We start from the raw sequence: 17,506 nt of genomic DNA on the forward strand, positions 1-17,506 counted from the left end.
ATAACTTTTCTGCCCCCAACCTCTCTAAACCCTGCTTCACTGCTGCCAAATCCAGACTTGGACGCCCCATCCCATGAGTGCACTGAGATACTGGCTCAGGTGCATGGGGTGCAGGAGGACCTGCAAGATCGTCCGCTCCCCGACACAGAACTCATCTGGTTCACTGATGGCAGCAGCTACGTCCACCAAGGCCAGCGGTATGCAGGAGCAGCTGTAACGTCAGAGACTGAGATACTTTTTCAGGATGGACAGAAGCGTTCCCAACTAAGAAACTGCTCAGGTTGTAGCAAAGAAAATTTTGGAAGAAATCCTCCCCAGGTATGGCTTTCCCGTCCAAATAGGGTCAGACAATGGACCAGCCTTCGTTGCTAAGGTAAGTCAGGATTTGGCTTCCATTCTTGGGGCAAATTGGAAATTACATTGTGCTTATAGGCCCCAAAGCTCAGGACAGGTAGAAAGGATGAATCGGACTCTAAAGGAGACCTTAACTAAATTGACCATGGAGACTGGCGCTAATTGGGTAGTACTTCTCCCCTACGCTCTGTTCCGGGCCCGAAATACCCCTTACAGACTGGGCCTCACACCATATGAAATCATGTATGGCAGACCCCCACCCCTGGTCCCCAGTCTAAAAGATGACTTACTCAAATCTGAAACTGAAAATGTCTCTGAGCTCTTGTTCTCCTTACAAGCCTTACAGAAAATTCACCAGGAAATTTGGCCCAGACTACGAGAACTGTACGAGGCAGGACCTCCGCCGACGCCTCATCCGTTCCAGCCGGGAGACTGGGTCCTAGTCAAGCGCCACCGGCAAGAAACTCTTCAACCCAGGTGGAAAGGACCACTGCAAGTACTCCTGACTACTCCCACCGCTCTCAAGGTAGAAGGCATCGCTTCATGGATCCACTACACACACGTCAAACCAGTGGACCCAGCATCCGACCTTCTCGGGCTGTCTGGAGCACCGGTTACATGGACTGTAGACAAAGCTAAGAACAATCCCTTAAAGCTAACCCTGCGCCGTCATCCCCATAGCCGTAACCATGTCTAGCTTACCTATGCTTTTATGCCTTATGCATCTGACTCTCCTCACTGCTGCGCCGTCTAATCCCTATGTCTGGAGGTTCTGGCTCTATGAGAACAAAACTCACCCCGGGGAAACCCCCCAAGCAGGTAAACTGCTAGCTAGCGCAGACTGCCCCCCCTCAGGGTGTAATACTATAGTTTACCTCAATTTCACTAGGTTCCAGATTGCCCAACCAGCAATACCCATGATCTGTTTTGAATATGATCAAACTGAATATAATTGTAAAAATTATTGGTGGCACCAGAGTGCAGGTTGCCCATATAGCTACTGTAAGACGCACTCTGTCCGATACTGGAGAGAACAACAAGGGTGGTATTTTTACAAAACTGAGTCTCCCGTCACTTACACTTGGATAATTAGAGACCCATGGGACTCTCGGTGGACAACCCCACAACATGGGGGAGTATATTACTCATCAACTAGTACCTGGCCCAGTAGCCATTTATATCTGTGGAGAAGTCTAGTCCAGATTCAACCCTTAATCCATACACAAATCCACAGGCAAGAAACCAAGCTATCACAAGACTTGCAGCCCTTCTCCTGGCTAACTCTATTACAGGAAGGGCTAGCATTCGCCAACCTCACTGGTTTAGGCGACCTGTCCTCTTGCTTTATGTGTGCAACCCTAGGAAGACCACCATTAACGGCTGTTCCTCTATCCTCCCCTCCCACAAACTATACAGGTTTTAACTCATCGATAGTCACGATACCCGATGTGGCCCTGTACCGTGACCCATACCAAGAGAAATACCCCTATTGTTATTCGGCATTTAGCAACAGCCTCTGTAACCAATAGGCTACATACCCTAATAGTCCCATATATGCTCCCCCTGGTGTGTTCTTCTGGTGTAATATGACTGTCTGTTAAAAACTCTGTCCAAAAGCATCTCTGACGGACAGTTGTGTATCCCTGTTACCCTAGTTCCCCGACTGACACTGCTAACCCCGGCAGAGTTCATAGGCTGGGCAGGGACCGCCCCAACTAAAACTGCGCGACATAGACGAGCAGTTTTTCTACCACTAATTGCCGGAATATCCTTAACCACCTCTGTCGTCGCAGTGGGGTTAGCAGGAGGGGCCCTACAACACTCCATGATAGAAAACGACAAGCTGTTACAACAATTCTCTGTTGCTATGGAAGACTCCGCCTATTCCCTAGCCTCCCTTCAGCGGCAGCTCACCTCCCTAGCACAGGTCACCCTTCAAAACCGCAGAGCCTTAGACTTACTCACGGCTGAGAAAGGAGGTACCTGTATGTTCCTCAAAGAAGAATGCTGTTTCTATATAAATGAGTCAGGGTTAGTTGAGGAAAGGGTCCAACACCTACACAAACTAAGCTTAGAAATGAAAAAGCAACAATTCACTAGAGCCGCTAACAATTGGTGGAGCTCTTCAATGTTTTCCCTTCTGGCACCCCTTTTAGGCCCCCTAATGTCTTTACTACTTCTATTCACTATAGGCCCCTGTGTGGTAAATAAAATTTTACAATTTGTCAGAGAAAGGTTTGATACCATCCAACTAATGGTCCTCCGTAGCCATCACCAGCCTCTCCTGCACCCAGAAAGTGAGGCTACATTATAAGACTCTGGAAATCCAAGATTGGACATCCAGTTACTTATGGGAGGGGGAAATGAAAGGACACAAAGATACAAAAATGCGTACCCTCCCTTCCCCCACCGATGTTGCCAAACTCTTTGTTCTGCTTTCTAATCTCTGCACGTACCAGAGGTTTCGTAAGTTCTGTAAGTACATGTTTTTCTTTCTGAGGCCAGGTCACAAGGAATGTTTAAGTAAGATAGCCAGGTCACAAGGTGTGTTTAAGCAAGATAGCCATAAACTGGTCGTGCAACCTGATGCAATATAATTAACTGCCTTTGTGTAAAACTGCTCTTCCGCCTCAAGGGTTGTACTGAAATATCAGAAATGGCGGGAACCAATCATAGTTTGCCAAATCGCTTTGTTCAAACTCCAGCCAATCATACCTCTAATTTGTATAATGATTCTATGCCTACTTTCCTTAGACTATATAACATTGTTTGGAGCTCAGTGGGGGAGCTCTCCTGCCCGTCTCGTTTCACGAGCAAGTGAGAGCTCCAGGTTCGAACCTGTAGTAAAGATCCTTGCTGCTTAGCTTTGACTCTGGACTCTGGTGGTCTTCTTCGGGGAATAAACGGTCTGGGCATAACAGAATCTCTTATTCACTCTTAAAGTGATTCCCTTCCCTCACCACCATACCACCAAGTGCCCCTGGCTAACCTAAGGAAGTCCTGTACCTGTTTCCTGAGCTGCTTGCCTGGGCTCCAGGGTCCTTTCATTCATCCATGCATCCACCTCCAGCTTTTCCTAATGAAATTTTGACTCACTTTGGTCCTGCCTGTCAGCTCATCTTAAAGGCTAATTCTTGATAATTAATTCTGGAGATTTCTGATGGGTTAATGTATAACACTAATTGGTTAACATTCACATTTAAAAGGCCATCCAGAGGTTTGCTTTAATTCCTATTTATTTAAGGCCTAGCTCAAATACAATCTTATTTATTTAACGATCACTTCTCTAGTGGTACCGTGGGTCATATACTGTGCTAGAATGAGTAAGACCTAACTCTTGCCCTCTGGAGCCTCACATTCCTGAAAGACAGACCTACAAACAAATACAAGTTCATGTAAATACAGTAAAGGAGGTATGAACAAAGGTTCTGAGCACTCAGTGGGGGAATTGTTTGCAAGACCTAGGGCACTCAAGAAGAAAGACTTTTGTAATGGGCCTGCAGGAGAAATAGGAGTGGAACAGTCTGAGAATGTGAAGAGAATACTGGGCAAAGAAAACATCATCAAAGACACAGAGATAATGAAAAATGTCAATTGCTATTTGCTACGTCTTTCCTATGGTTCATGCACAAAGCTTTGCATACATTCTCTCAATTGACTCTCACAAATACCTTTTTAAATAACTGTCTTTATGATATGTACTTTACAGATCTGCAAACTGAGGCTTTGTGGGGGGAAATACCAAAAGTTACCCAAGGTTGTCTAATATGGCAGAAGTAGGATTGGAACCAAGATCTGTCTGATTGCAAAACATATACTCTTAATCCTTAACTTACTAAAGAAAACTCGTGTTCAGAATATGGTAGGGTGAGGGCAAGGTAGTAGTAGGAGAGAAGGCAGGGAAGGTTTGTAGAGGGCAGACTTCCGAAGGGTTTTATATGTTATACATCCATGAAATAGCTTTTTTTAAAATCCACTTTTGTCCCCTAACTCCCAAACCAGAAGGAATCTTATTTTTTTTTTTCTTAACCCCCAAGCACTTAATGTTTATATCTCACATCCATTTATAACTTTTTTTCCCCCCATTTCCCCATTTCCCATTAGGCAACACAGTTTTAATCAAAGGAATTATTTCTTTTTTGAAAAATTGTATAAACCAGGCATGGTGATGTATGCCTGTACTTCCACCCACTCTGGAGATCGAGGTGGGAGGATCACTTGAGCCCAGGAGTTTCAGGCTGCAGTGAGCTATTATTGAGCCACTGCACTCCAGCCTGGGTGAACAGAGTGAGACTCTATCTCTTAAAAAAGATAACAAAAGAAAAAAATAATAAAAATTATATATATTTAAATTATACAACTTGATTTGATATACATATTGTGAAATAATCACCACAATCAGGGTAATTAACCAATCCATCATAGTTACCTTTTGTGTGTGTGTGAGAATACCTTTTGTGTGAGAATACTTAGGATCAACAACAAATTTTAAGTATATAGTGTAACATTGTTACTAATAGTCACCATGCCATACATTAACTCTCCAGAATTTATTCATCTTGCATAACTGAAACTTTCTACCTTTTGACCAACATGTTCTCATATCCTCTTTCCCTCAGTCCGTGGTAAATTCTATGAATTAACTATTTTAGATTCCACATATAAGTGACATCATACAGTATTTATTGTCAGGCCTCTAAGCCCAAGCTAAGCCATCATATCCCTTGTGACCTGCACATATACATCCAGATGGCCTGAAGCAACTGAAGATCCACAAAAGAAGTGAAAATAGCCTTAAATGATGACATTCCACCACTGTGATTTGTTTCTGCCCCACCCTAACTGATCAATGTACTTTGTAATCTCCCCCACCCTTAAGAAGGTTCTTTGTAATTCTCCCCACCCTTGAGAATGTACTTTGAGATCCACCCCCTGCCCGCAAAACATTGCTCCTAACTCCACTGCCTATCCCAAAACCTATAAGAACTAATGATAATCCCAGTACCCTTCGCTGACTCTTTTTTCGGACTCAGCCCGCCTGTACCCAGGTGAAATAAACAGCCTGTTGCTTACACAAAGCCTATTTGGTGGTCTCTTCACATGGATGCAAGTGAAATTTTAGTGCCGTGTCTTGGATCTGGGGACCTCCCTTGGGAGATCAATCCCCTGTCCTCCTGCTCTTTGCTCCGTGAGAAAGATCCACCTATATATCTGGTCCTCAGACCGACCAGCCCAAGGAACATCTCACTAATTTTAAATCCAGTAAGTGGCCTTTTTTTACTCTCTTCTCCAACCTCTCTCACTATCCCTCAACCTGTTTCTCTTTTCAGTCTTGGCGCCACACTTCAATCTCTCCCTTAATTTCAGTTCCTTTCCTTTTCTGGTAGAGACAAAGGAGACGCGTTTTATCCGTGGACCCAAAATTCTGGCGCTGGTCACGGACTTGGGAAGACAGTCTTCCTTTGGTGTTTAATCATGCGGGGATGCCTGCCTGATTATTCACGCACATTTCAGAGGTGTCTGACCACGCGGGGATGCCTGCCTTGGTCCTTCACCCTTAGCGGCAAGTACGGATTTTCTGGGGGGCAAACCCCCCCCAACCCCTTCTCTCTGTGTCTCTACCCCTTCCCTGCTTTTCTGGGGGGCAAGAACCCCCCCCGACCCCTTCTCTCCAGGTCTCTATCCCTTCTCCGCTTTTCTGGGGGGCAAGAACCCCCTGACGCCTTCTTTCTGTGTCTCTAGCCCTTCTCCGCTTTTCTGGAGGGCAAGAACCCCCTAAGCTCTTCTCTCTCTGTCTCTACTCTCTCTTTTCTCTGGGCTTGCCTCCTTCACTATGGGCAACCTTCCGTTCCTCCCTCTTCTCCCTTAGCCTGTGTTCTCAAAAACTTAAAACCTCTTCAACTCACACCTGACCTAAAACCTGAATGCCTTATTTTCTTCTGCAACTCTGCTTGGCCCCAATACAAACTTGACAATTGGCTCTAAATGGCCAGAAAACAGCACTTTCGGTTCCTCTATCCTACAAGACCTACATAATTTTTGTAGTAAAATGGGCAAATGGTCTGAGGTGCATTACATCCAGGCATTTTTCACACTTCGTTCCCTCCCTAGTCTCTGTTCCCAATGCGATTCCTCCCAAATCCTCCTCCTTTCCCGCCTGCCTGTCCCTTCAGTCCCAACCCCAAGCGTCTCTGAGTCTTTTGAATCTTCCTTTTCTATGGACCCATCTGACCTCTCCCCTCCTCCCCAGGTTGCTCCTCGCCAGGCTGAGCTAGGTCCCAATTTTTCCTCAGCCTCTGCTCCCCTACCCTATAATCCTTTTATCACCTCCCCTCCTCACACCCGGTCCAGCTTACAGTTTCATTCCGTGACTAGCCCTCCCCCACCTACCCAGCTATTTCCTCTTAAGAAGGTGGCTGGAGCTAAAGGCATAGTCAAGGTTAATGCTCCTTTTTCTTTGTCCAACATCTCCCAAATCAGTTAGTGTTTAGGCTCTTTTTCATCAAATATAAGAACCCAGCCCAGTTCATAGCCCATTTGGCAGCAACCCTGAGATGCTTTACAGCCCTAGACCCTGAAAGGTCACAAGGCTGTCTTATCCTCAATTTGCATTTTATTACCCAATCTGCTCCCGACATTAAATAAAGCTCCAAAAATTGAATTCTGGCCCTCAAACCCCACAACAGGACTTAATTAACCTCGCCTTCAAGGTGTACACTAATAGAATAGAGGCAGTCAAGTAGCAATGTATTTCTGAGTTGCAATTCCTTGCCTCTACTGTGAGACAGAACTCAGCCACATCTCCAGCACACAAGAACTCCAAATGCCTGAACTGCAGCTGCCAGGGGTTCCTCCAGAACCTCCTCCCCCAGGAGCTTGCTACAGGTGCCGGAAATTTGGCCACTGGGCCAAGGAATGCCTGCAGCCCGGGATTCCTCCTAAGCCGTGTCCCATCTGTGCAGGACCCCACTAAAAATTGGACTGTTCAACTCACCTGGCAACCACTCCCAGAGCCCCTGGAACTCCGGCCCAAGGCTCTCTGACTGACTCCTTCCCAGATCTTCTTGGCTTAGCAGCTGAAGACTGACGCTGCCCGATCATCTTGGAAGCCTCTTGGACCATCACAGATGCTTTGGGTAACTCTTACAGTGGAAGGTAAGTCCATCCCCTTCTTAATCAATACAGAGGCTACCCACTCCACATTACCTTCTTTTCAAGGGCCTGTTTCCTTTGCCTCCATAACTGTTGTGGGTGTTGATGGCCAGGCTTCTAAACCCCTTAAAACTCCCCAAGTCTGGTGGCAACTTGGACAATACTCTTCTAAGCACTCCTTTTTAGTTATCTTCACCTGCCCAGTTCCCTTATTAGGTCCAGGCATTTTAACTAAATTATTTGCTTCCCTGACTATTCCTGGGCTACAACCACACCTCATTGCCACCTTTTTCCCCAGTTGAAAGCCTCCTTCACATCCTCCCTTTGTATCTCCCCACCTTAAACCACCAGTATAGGACGCCTCTACTCCCTCCTTGGCGACCGATCATGCACCCCTTACTATCCCATTAAAACCTAATCACCCTTACCCCGCTCAACGCCAATATCCCATCCCGCAGCACGCTTTAAAAGGATTAAAGCCTGTTATCACTCGCCTGTTACAGCATGGCCTTTTAAAGCCTATAAAGTCTCCTTACAGTTCCCCATCTTACCTGTCCAAAAACCGGACAAGCCTTACAGGTTAGTTCAGGATCTGCACCTTATCAACCAAATTGTCTTGCCTATCCACCCCGTGGTGCCAAACGCATATTCTCTCCTATCCCTAGTACCTCCCTCCATAACCCATTATTCTGTTCTGGATCTCAAACATGCTTTCTTTACTATTCCTTTGTACCCTTCATCCCGGCCTCTCTTTGCTTTCACTTGGATTGACCCTGACACCCATCAGGCTGAGCAAATTACCTGGGCTGTACTACCGCAAGGCTTCGTGGACAGCCCCCATTACTTCAGTCAAGCCCAAATTTCTTCCTCATCTGTTACCTGTCTCGGCATAATTCTTCATGAAAACACACGTGCTCTCCCTGCCAATTGTGTCCAGCTAATCTCCCAAACCTGAACCCCTTCTACAAAACAACTACTCCTTTCCTTCCTAGGTGTGGTTAGGTACTTCCACCTTTGGAACCTGACTAAACCATTATGTAAACTCACAAACACAAACCTAGCTGACCCCATAGATCCTAAATCCTTTTGCCACTCCTCTTTCTGCTCCTTAAAAACAGCCCTAGAGGCTGCCCCCACACTGGCTTTCCCTAAAAAGGAAAAGCCAGTGTGTTTCATTACACACAGCCAAAGTACAGGGCTGTGCAGTCAAAATTCTTACACAAGAGCCGGGACTACGTCCTGTAGCCTTTCTGTCCAAACAACTTAACCTTACTGTTTTAGGCTAGCCCCCCACATTATTCCTGATACCACACCTGAGCCTCATGACTGTATCTCTCTAATCCACCTGGCATTCACTCAATTTCCCTGTATTTCCTTCTTTCCTGTTCCTCACCCTGATCATACTTGGTTTATTGATGGCAGTTCCACCAGGCCTAACTGCCACACACCAGCAAAGGCAGTCTATGCTATAGTATCTTCCACATCTATCATTGAGGCTACCACTCTGCCGCCCGCCACTACCTCTCAGCAAGCTGAACTCATTGCCTCGGGCCCTCACTCTTGCAAAGGGACTACGCATCAATAAAATTAAATATTTATACTGACTCTAAATATGCCTTCCATATCCTGCACCACCATGCTGTTATATGGGCAGAAAGAGGTTTTCTCACCATGCAAGGGTCCTCCATCATTAATGCCTCTTTAATAAAAACTATTCTCAAGGCCGCTTTACTTCCAAAGGAAGCTGGAGTCATTCACTGCAAGGGCCATTAAAAGGCATCAGATCCCACTGCTCAAGGCAACACTTATGCTGATAAGGTAGCTAAAAAAGCAGCTAGCTTCCAGCTTCTATCCCTCATGGCAGTTTTTCTCCTTCTCATCTGGTCACTCCCATTTACTCCCCCACTGAAACTTCCACCTATCAATCTCTTCCCACACAAGGCAAATGGTTCTTAGACCAAGAAAAATATCTCCTTCCAGCCTCACAGGCCCATTCTATTCTGTCGTCATTTCATAATCTCTTCCATGTAGATTACAAGCTGCTAGCCTGCCTCTTAGAACCTCTCATTTCCTTTCCATTGTGGAAATCTGTCCTCAAGGAAATCACTTCTCAGTTGTTCCATCTGCTATTCTACTACTACTCAGGAATTGTTCAGGCCCCCTCCCTTCCCTACACATCAAGCTTGGGGATTTGCCCCTGCCCAGGACTGACAAATTGACTTTACTCACATGCCCTGAGTCAGGAAACTAAAATACCTCTTGGTCTGGGTAGACACTTTCACTGGATAGGTAGAGACCTTTCCCACAGGGTCTGAGAAGGCCACTGCGGCCATTTCTTCCCTTTTGTCAGATGTAATTCCTCGGTTTGGCCTTCCCACCTCTATGCAGTCTGATAACGGACTGGCCTTTATTAGTCAAATCACCCAAGCAGTTTCTCAGGCTCTTGGTATTTAGTGACTCCTGGATGTAAATCGCCACCCTTAAGTCTCTCTTGAAGTGGATCTTCAGTGGCAAGGTACCCTCCAATACTTTCACCCTGATGAAGTCCTATTCTTTACTTTTATACTCACTCTTATTCTGGTTCCCGTTCTTATGCCACCCTCTACCTCTCCCCAGCTATCTCCACCACACTATCAATCTCACTCTCTCCTAGCCATTTCTAATCCTTCTTTAACAAACAGTTGCTGGCTTTGCATTTCTCTTTCCTCCAAAATTGCCGAGGCCTCGACTTACTCACTGCTAAAAAAAGAGGACTCTGTATATTTTAAATGGAGAGTGTTGTTCTTACCTTAATCAATCTGGCCTGGTATATGACAACATAAACTCAAGGATGGAGCCCAAAAACTCACCAACCAAGCAAACAATAATGTTGAACCCCCTTGGAAACTCTCTAATTGGATGTCCTGGGTACTCCCAATTCTTAGTCCTTTAATACCTATTTTTCTCCTTCTTTTATTTGAATCTTGTGTCTTTCATTTAGTTTCTCAATTCATACAAAACCTCATCAAGGCCATCACCAATAATTCTATACAACAAATGCTCCTTCTAACAACCCCACAATATCACCCCTTACCACAAAGTCTTTTTTCAGCTTAATGTCTCCCACTCTAGGTTCGCATGTCGCCCCTGATCCTGCTTGAAGCAGCCCTGAGAAACATCACCCATTATCTCTCCATACCACCCCTAAAAATTTTTGCTGCCCTAACACTTTACCATTATTATTATTTTTATTAATATAAGAACACAGGAATGTCAGGCCTCTAAGCCGAAGCTAAGCCATCATATCCCTTGTGACCTGCACATATACATCCAGATGGCCTGAAGCAACTGAAGATCCACAAAAGAAGTGAAAATAGCCTTAAATGATGACATTCCACCACTGTGATTTGTTTCTGCCCCACCCTAACTGATCAATGTACTTTGTAATCTCCCCCACCCTTAAGAAAGTTCTTTGTAATTCTCCCCACCCTTGAGAATGTACTTTGTGAGATCCACCCCCTGCCCGCAAAACATTGCTCCTAACTCCACTGCCTATCCCAAAACCTATAAGAACTAATGATAATCCCAGTACCCTTTGCTGACTCTTTTTTCGGACTCAGCCCGCCTGTACCCAGGTGAAATAAACAGCCTTGTTGCTCACACAAAGCCTGTTTGGTGGTCTCTTCACACAGACGCGAATGAAATTTATCTTTCTATGTTTGGCCTATTTCATAATGTTCTCCAGGTTCATTCATATTGTCACAAATGGCAGGATTTTATTCTTTTTAAAGGCTGAATAATATTCCATTGTACATGTATACCACATATTCTTTATCCATTCATCTGTCAATGGACATGCAAGTCATATCCATATCTTGGTCCTTGTGAATAATGCTGCAGTGAACACAGGAATGCAGGTATCTCTTCAAGATCCTGATTTCACAAAGGAATTATTTCTTATTTGTCACCTTTATCCCATACAATACTCCACTCATTTAGTGAATGTGCTCTACTCACAAGGAAGGAAGGAAGGAGGGAGGGAGGGAAAGAGGGAAAGAGAGAGGCAGTGAGGGAGGGAGGGAGAGAGGGAGATCTGTGGGTTGTAGAAAGTTTAGGCACTTGGGCTTTGCATTTCTTTTATTTATTTATTTTTGAGACAGGGTCTCACTGTTGCCCAGGCTGAGTGCAATGGTGCGATCACAGCTCACTGCATCCTTGACCTACTGGGCTCAAGTGATCCTCCCCACTCTCAGCCTCCCCCATAGCTGGGACTACAGATGCATGTCACCCACCTGGCTAATTTTCTCTATTTTGTAGAAACGGAATCTCACTCTTTGGCCCAGGCAGGTCTTGAACTCTTAACTCAAGCAATCCTTCTACCTCGGCCTCCCAAAATGCTAGGATTACAGGTGTGAGCCACAGTGCCCAGCTGCAATTCTTTAAGAAGTTGTGGTTGCCTTGGAGAAATTGGAAACTCTCAGATTCTTAGGCTATCCCTATGTACTAGTTGGTAAGTCATAACTCCAGCATTGCCTACTGGGTTTCAGTGTGCATGACATCCATATGGGACAAGCCACCTGAGCTTTCTGCCAAAACTTACAGGAAAATCTGGGCTGAGCCACAAATATTACGAGCTCTAACCCAGGGACATAGCAGCTCTCCCTGTAGTTTTTGCTGATTTCTAGATGTTGTGGCTCCCTTGTCTGGGATCCGTTTGGTGTTTAGCACTTAGCCATAAATCAGCCTTGTGTCCTATGGGTAGGCTAGGGCTGGAAAGTAGAGGGAGGGAGAGCAGCTGGAGAGACCTAGAGATGTTAACTGAGAATGTGCAAACCGAGAAGGAAGACAGGAACCAAGGCTATCTACGTACCTTTTTCTAGAGACAAGTCGACTATGTAGACCTTTTTCTAAGCGGCCTGGTTGTGGCCTGTGGCCAATTAGTTGTGTCTGCAGAAGAAATTGAGCCTTTTCTCTTCTTAAGCCTCCTTCCTTCAAATTCCTAGACCTGGAGCATACCTAAACCTCAGTTTTACCCGTTTCCCTACACAGCAGAGAATGAATCACCTGATTTAGAATCAGGGAATGTGGGTTCAGGTACTGTCAGCTACTCACTGTGTGACCTTAGGCAAGTCACGTAGTCTCTCTGAGCTTTGGCTTTTCCAACAGAGTTGGAGTTATGCCTCCAGTCCTGCCACCCCGCCCCCTCTGCCCCCTCCCCCCGCACACCTCCCCCTTCCCCTCCCATAGTTGTTGGAAGAATGAAATGAGATAATAGGGTTAAAAGTGTTTTGTGAATGGTCAAGCTCTGTGCAGTTAATTGTAAGGGAGGAGGAGGAGGTTGTGGTTTCTTGAGGGGGATTTGGGTTGCATGACCCTATTGAGTAAGCCCTTCTTTCTGTGATGCCTAAAGTGCCACCAGGTGGCAGCAGGATCCTATCTTTGCTCATCTTTAGTGGAGGATAAATCTTGAAGAAGATGGGAAAGGCCTTTGGATGCTGCTTTGCTCTATCCTGCAAAGGTTATGTGGATTTATTTCTTTACCACTGTCTACATTTCTCACTCCACCAAATCCCTCTGGTTAATAATAAATACTTCCCCAAAGGACTCCCCCATCTCTTTTTTTTTTGAGACGAAGTCTCGCTCTGTCGCCCAGGCTGGAGTGCAGTGGCACAGTAGCGAGATCTTGGCTCACTGCAAGCTCCGCCTCCCAGGTTCACGCCGTTGTCTTGCCTCAGCCTCCCGAGTAGCTGGGACTACAGGCGCCTGCCAACACGCCCGGCTAATTTTTTGTATTTTTAGTAGAGACGGGGTTTCACCATGTTAGCCAGGATGGTCTCGATCTCCTGACCTCTTAATCTGCCTGCCTCAGCCTCCCCAAGTGCTGGGATTACAGCCGTGAACCACCACACCCAGTCAGGAGCCCCATTTTTTAAACTAGAATCTCAGGACACTTTCTCCACTTTTGAAGAGGCACAAAGAAGGGACATAATTTGTGCAATATTAAACAATTAGTTCATTTGAGAAATAAGACTTCAGTTTAGGTTTCTTCCTACGGGTGCAGTCCTTTTGAAAATGTATTTTCAAGATGTTTTGAGAGGCTTGAAGCGGCTTTGTTTCTTTCAGGGGAGGGGATTTTGAGGGCCTTCTGAGACAGAGGGAAATAGGAAACCTGTCTGTAGCATTCATCTGAAAATCTTTTGAAGTGTTGCCTTGATTAAGAAACTGATTGGGGTACCTTATTAGGAACCACCAAGTATCTGAAAGGCATGTACGCTAGATGGAGTGCAACAGACACCTCAGGAGAGAGAATCCATGGTACATTGTGTTAAGGGTTGCATTTCAGAATATGGAGTTTTGCATCAGACTTGCCTTCCTGATTATATTCTCCTCAGAGGCAAATGTTCAAACGAGACTATTGTCAGTACATACTGGCTTATGGCAAAGGAAGGTGAGAATGAGGGAAGCCAGCCTTAACTATTTGGTGTTGATAATCCACATAAGGTGGCAGAGTAACAGAAATAAAAGCATATGGACTTGAGAGTCCAACAGATGCTGGTTCAAAGCCTGCCCCAGTTACTTACTTTTACAGGTAATTTTCATAGGTTCCAGTTTTCTTATAAAATGGTAGTAATAAGACCTACCTTGTTAGCTGTGTAAGCTTTGACAAGCTATTTAGCCTCTGTGTAACTCAGTTATGTCTGTATAATGAGGGTAATAATCAAATGAAAAGTCCTACTTCATGACTATGCATGACATATAATAAGCACTTGGTAAACATTAGCTGTTATTTTTGGTGTTATTATTATCATCACCATAGAGGGTTGTTAAGAGGATTAAATGAGACAGTGTATGTAAAGGTTTTAAAGAGAGTAGACACTCAATAAAGTGGTATTTATTTATATGTAACTAATAACCACAGTGATGTAGATAGTATTCACCATAAATGAACCTGCTTATGATGTAAGTACGAGAGTATTATTTTGTCTTTTGTTTTATGTTCATTCTTACTCCATTATTTGAGGATATTCTTGGCTTTTTAAAATAGGATCTATCTTTTTTTTTGTAATCTAAAGGCAATAATAATGATTAACATTTATTGACCCCTTTTTATATGCCAGACCGTGTGCTTTATGTATATTGTCTTAGGAAAATTTAGTAACTTGTTTAAGTCCATACATCTACCAAATGATAGAACTGGGAGTTGAACCCAGACAGTGTGATTCTAGAGTCTGTTTTCTTTTATACTATCCTGCCTACTTAACAAAACATTTGGACTAAGAGGATCCCATATTTTAGCAATAGAATTGTATCTTGCAGCTGAAAGATATTTAAGAATTAATCATAAAATTTGTAATACATATGAGGTGTAATAAAAATGTTCATTACCAATGATCTGGCAGATCCACTTTTGGATATCTAACCTCAGGAAATAATCCAAAATACAGTCACAGTTTTATGGATAAAGGTGTTCATCACAGTGTTATTTATATTATAATTTGGAAAAGTTTTAAGGTATTCTAAACATCTGACCAAGGAATGGTTAGTAAAAGATGGTATATCTACTTGATGAATTATTATGGAGGTCTTAATAATTGTAAATGGTGATACTGTTTACAACTTTGTAAGAAAACAGATACTGTATGTATGTGAAGTCATGAGAAGATAAGTAATAGATGTTTTATTTTTCTTTCTTGTATGTTAATCTTTTATTTCCTTATTCCAGCAAGATGAATAGATCAAAGGGATTCTCAGTCCTTTTATACATTAGGAGTTGGGGAATTTGGATAATTTTTGTTTTTTTGAGACAGAGTCTCGCTCTGTTGCCCAGGCTGGAGTGCAATGGCGCGATCTCAGCTCACTGCAAGCTCCACCTCCCGGGTTCACGCCATTCTCCTGCCTCAGCCTCCCGAGTAGCTGGGACTAGAGGCACCCGCCACTGCGCCCGGCTAAGTTTTTGTATTTTTAGTAGAGACGGGGTTTCACCGTAGTCTCGATCTCCTGACCTCATGATCCGCCCGCCTTGGCCTCCCAGAGTGCTGGGATTACGGATGTGAGCCACCGCACCGGGCCCGAATTTGGGTAATTTTTAAAGGTTGAATCTTCTGTCACCAATAAGAAGTCTCAGGGAATCTTTTCTTTACTCAGCAAGTAGATTTGGCCTGTTAGTGTACACTTAGGGAGAGTCAAAAGATATAAAGTCCTGAATCTTCTAGTGAGATGCTCACAGTTTTGTTAGCAACAAGTTTGTGGCCAGGAAGCAGAGTGGTATATGTAGAATTAGAGAAGGGCTGGGCAACAGGAATAGACTTTGTATACATGCACTGAGGGGACCCAAGGACTGGAGGGACAGTGTGGCAGAGCTGAAACACAGAGGGGTTAAGTGGCATGCTTAGGGCAGCACAGTGAGACCATGGGAAGAGTTGGGATGAGAGTCCTTGGACTCCTGGCTTCCAGAGACATTGATAGTCCCCATCTCTCCAACGCCAGAGGCAGTTTTGTTGTAGTTCTAAATGTATGAGTAAGTGGATGCTCCTCGTGGCCTCTCAGAAGGATGCGTAAGCATATGAACTGTTTCCCACTAGTTGTTCTATAGAAGAATTGAGGAACCTTCACATAATACCGTAGATCAAGTTTCCACTCAGTTATTGACTTAGAAATCATATCTCAGACTCATTCCACGAAGCTAGAAGCCCAGCATTTTCATTAGGCTCTAAAATCAGATTTAACATCTGCTAGTGAAAGCTCCTGGCTGAAGCTCTTCCGGGAACAACTCGGAAATCCTGGTTTCATACGTCTCTCAATTCCTTTTAATCAGAGACAGGGTATTTTTTGAAGCCATATGGGTGAGGAGGGGCTTTATCTGAAAATGTCCATGAAATGCTCCAAGGTTATGGCAGGCGTGATTAGCTTATATATGTCTTTCTAAGAGTCCGTGAGGTGAATGCTGAAGTTCCTCATCAGTTTGGGAAGGCTGAAAGCCTGTTTATTCTGTGTAATAAGATGATTGCATGCCATTTGGATACCCATTCCTCTGGAAGATCCTCACCTGAAGAGACTGGCTTAATGGTATGGTAGATAGCAGACAGAACTGTTGCTCAAGGCCAGTCAGGGATGCTGGATTTGAGCTATAGGTTTGCAAATTTATCAATCTGTCTAGTCTTTCTCAGTGACCATATACGTACCTCCTGGATTTTTTGGAGAAGCTAGGGAATTAGATTCTGATGAAAAGGCATAGTCCTACTCTGCCTCTTTCTAAATACCTAACCATGTTGTAATTGTCTGGATTAGTGACATTGCCCCCTCAGGAAGTGCATTCATCAAGAGCAGGGATCCAATCTTAACTGTTCTCTTTTTCCGCAGTGTCAGGCAGATAACTTGGCGGGTACTCAGTAAATGATAGTTGAACAATGAATGAAAGAGGATGGAATTTGAAGCTGGACAGATCAGAATTCACCACTGTGTGACTTCAGGCAACTTGCTTAATTAACAGTTTTAAAATTTGTAGATTGGAATAGCATTACTTATTTACAAGAGTGTTTTTAGGATTAAGTTAATGAATGGAGGGACCTGTTAAGTGATGTTCCTTTGGATTCTGATACAGTAACAGTAACGAAGGTTGGAACATAGAATCACAGAATTACAAAGCAACTAAGAGAAAACTAGCCTCATTTCTGCCTGGCTAAGTCCTAATCCTTTGGATATCAGTTTAAAAATTATTTCTTCCAAGAAGTTTTTCTTATCTACTTCCTGTCCCCATTGTCCCCTGAGTAGGTTAATTCCTCCTAAGTACCTTCATAATGTTATAGTTTCTCTGTTACAGCACTTGTCACAGTTCTTTTTTTTTTTTCTGAGATGGAGTTTCACTTGCCACCCAGGCTGGAGTGCAATGGCGCGATCTCAGCTCACCACAATCTTTGCCTCCTGGGTTCAAGTGATTCTCCTGCCTCAGCCTCCCAAGTAGCTGGGATTACAGGTGGCCACTGCCACACCTGGCTATTTTTTTTTTTTTTTTTTTTGTATT

Source organism: Macaca thibetana, chromosome 6 (assembly GCF_024542745.1).
Source record: "Macaca thibetana thibetana isolate TM-01 chromosome 6, ASM2454274v1, whole genome shotgun sequence".
NCBI lineage: Eukaryota > Metazoa > Chordata > Mammalia > Primates > Cercopithecidae > Macaca > Macaca thibetana.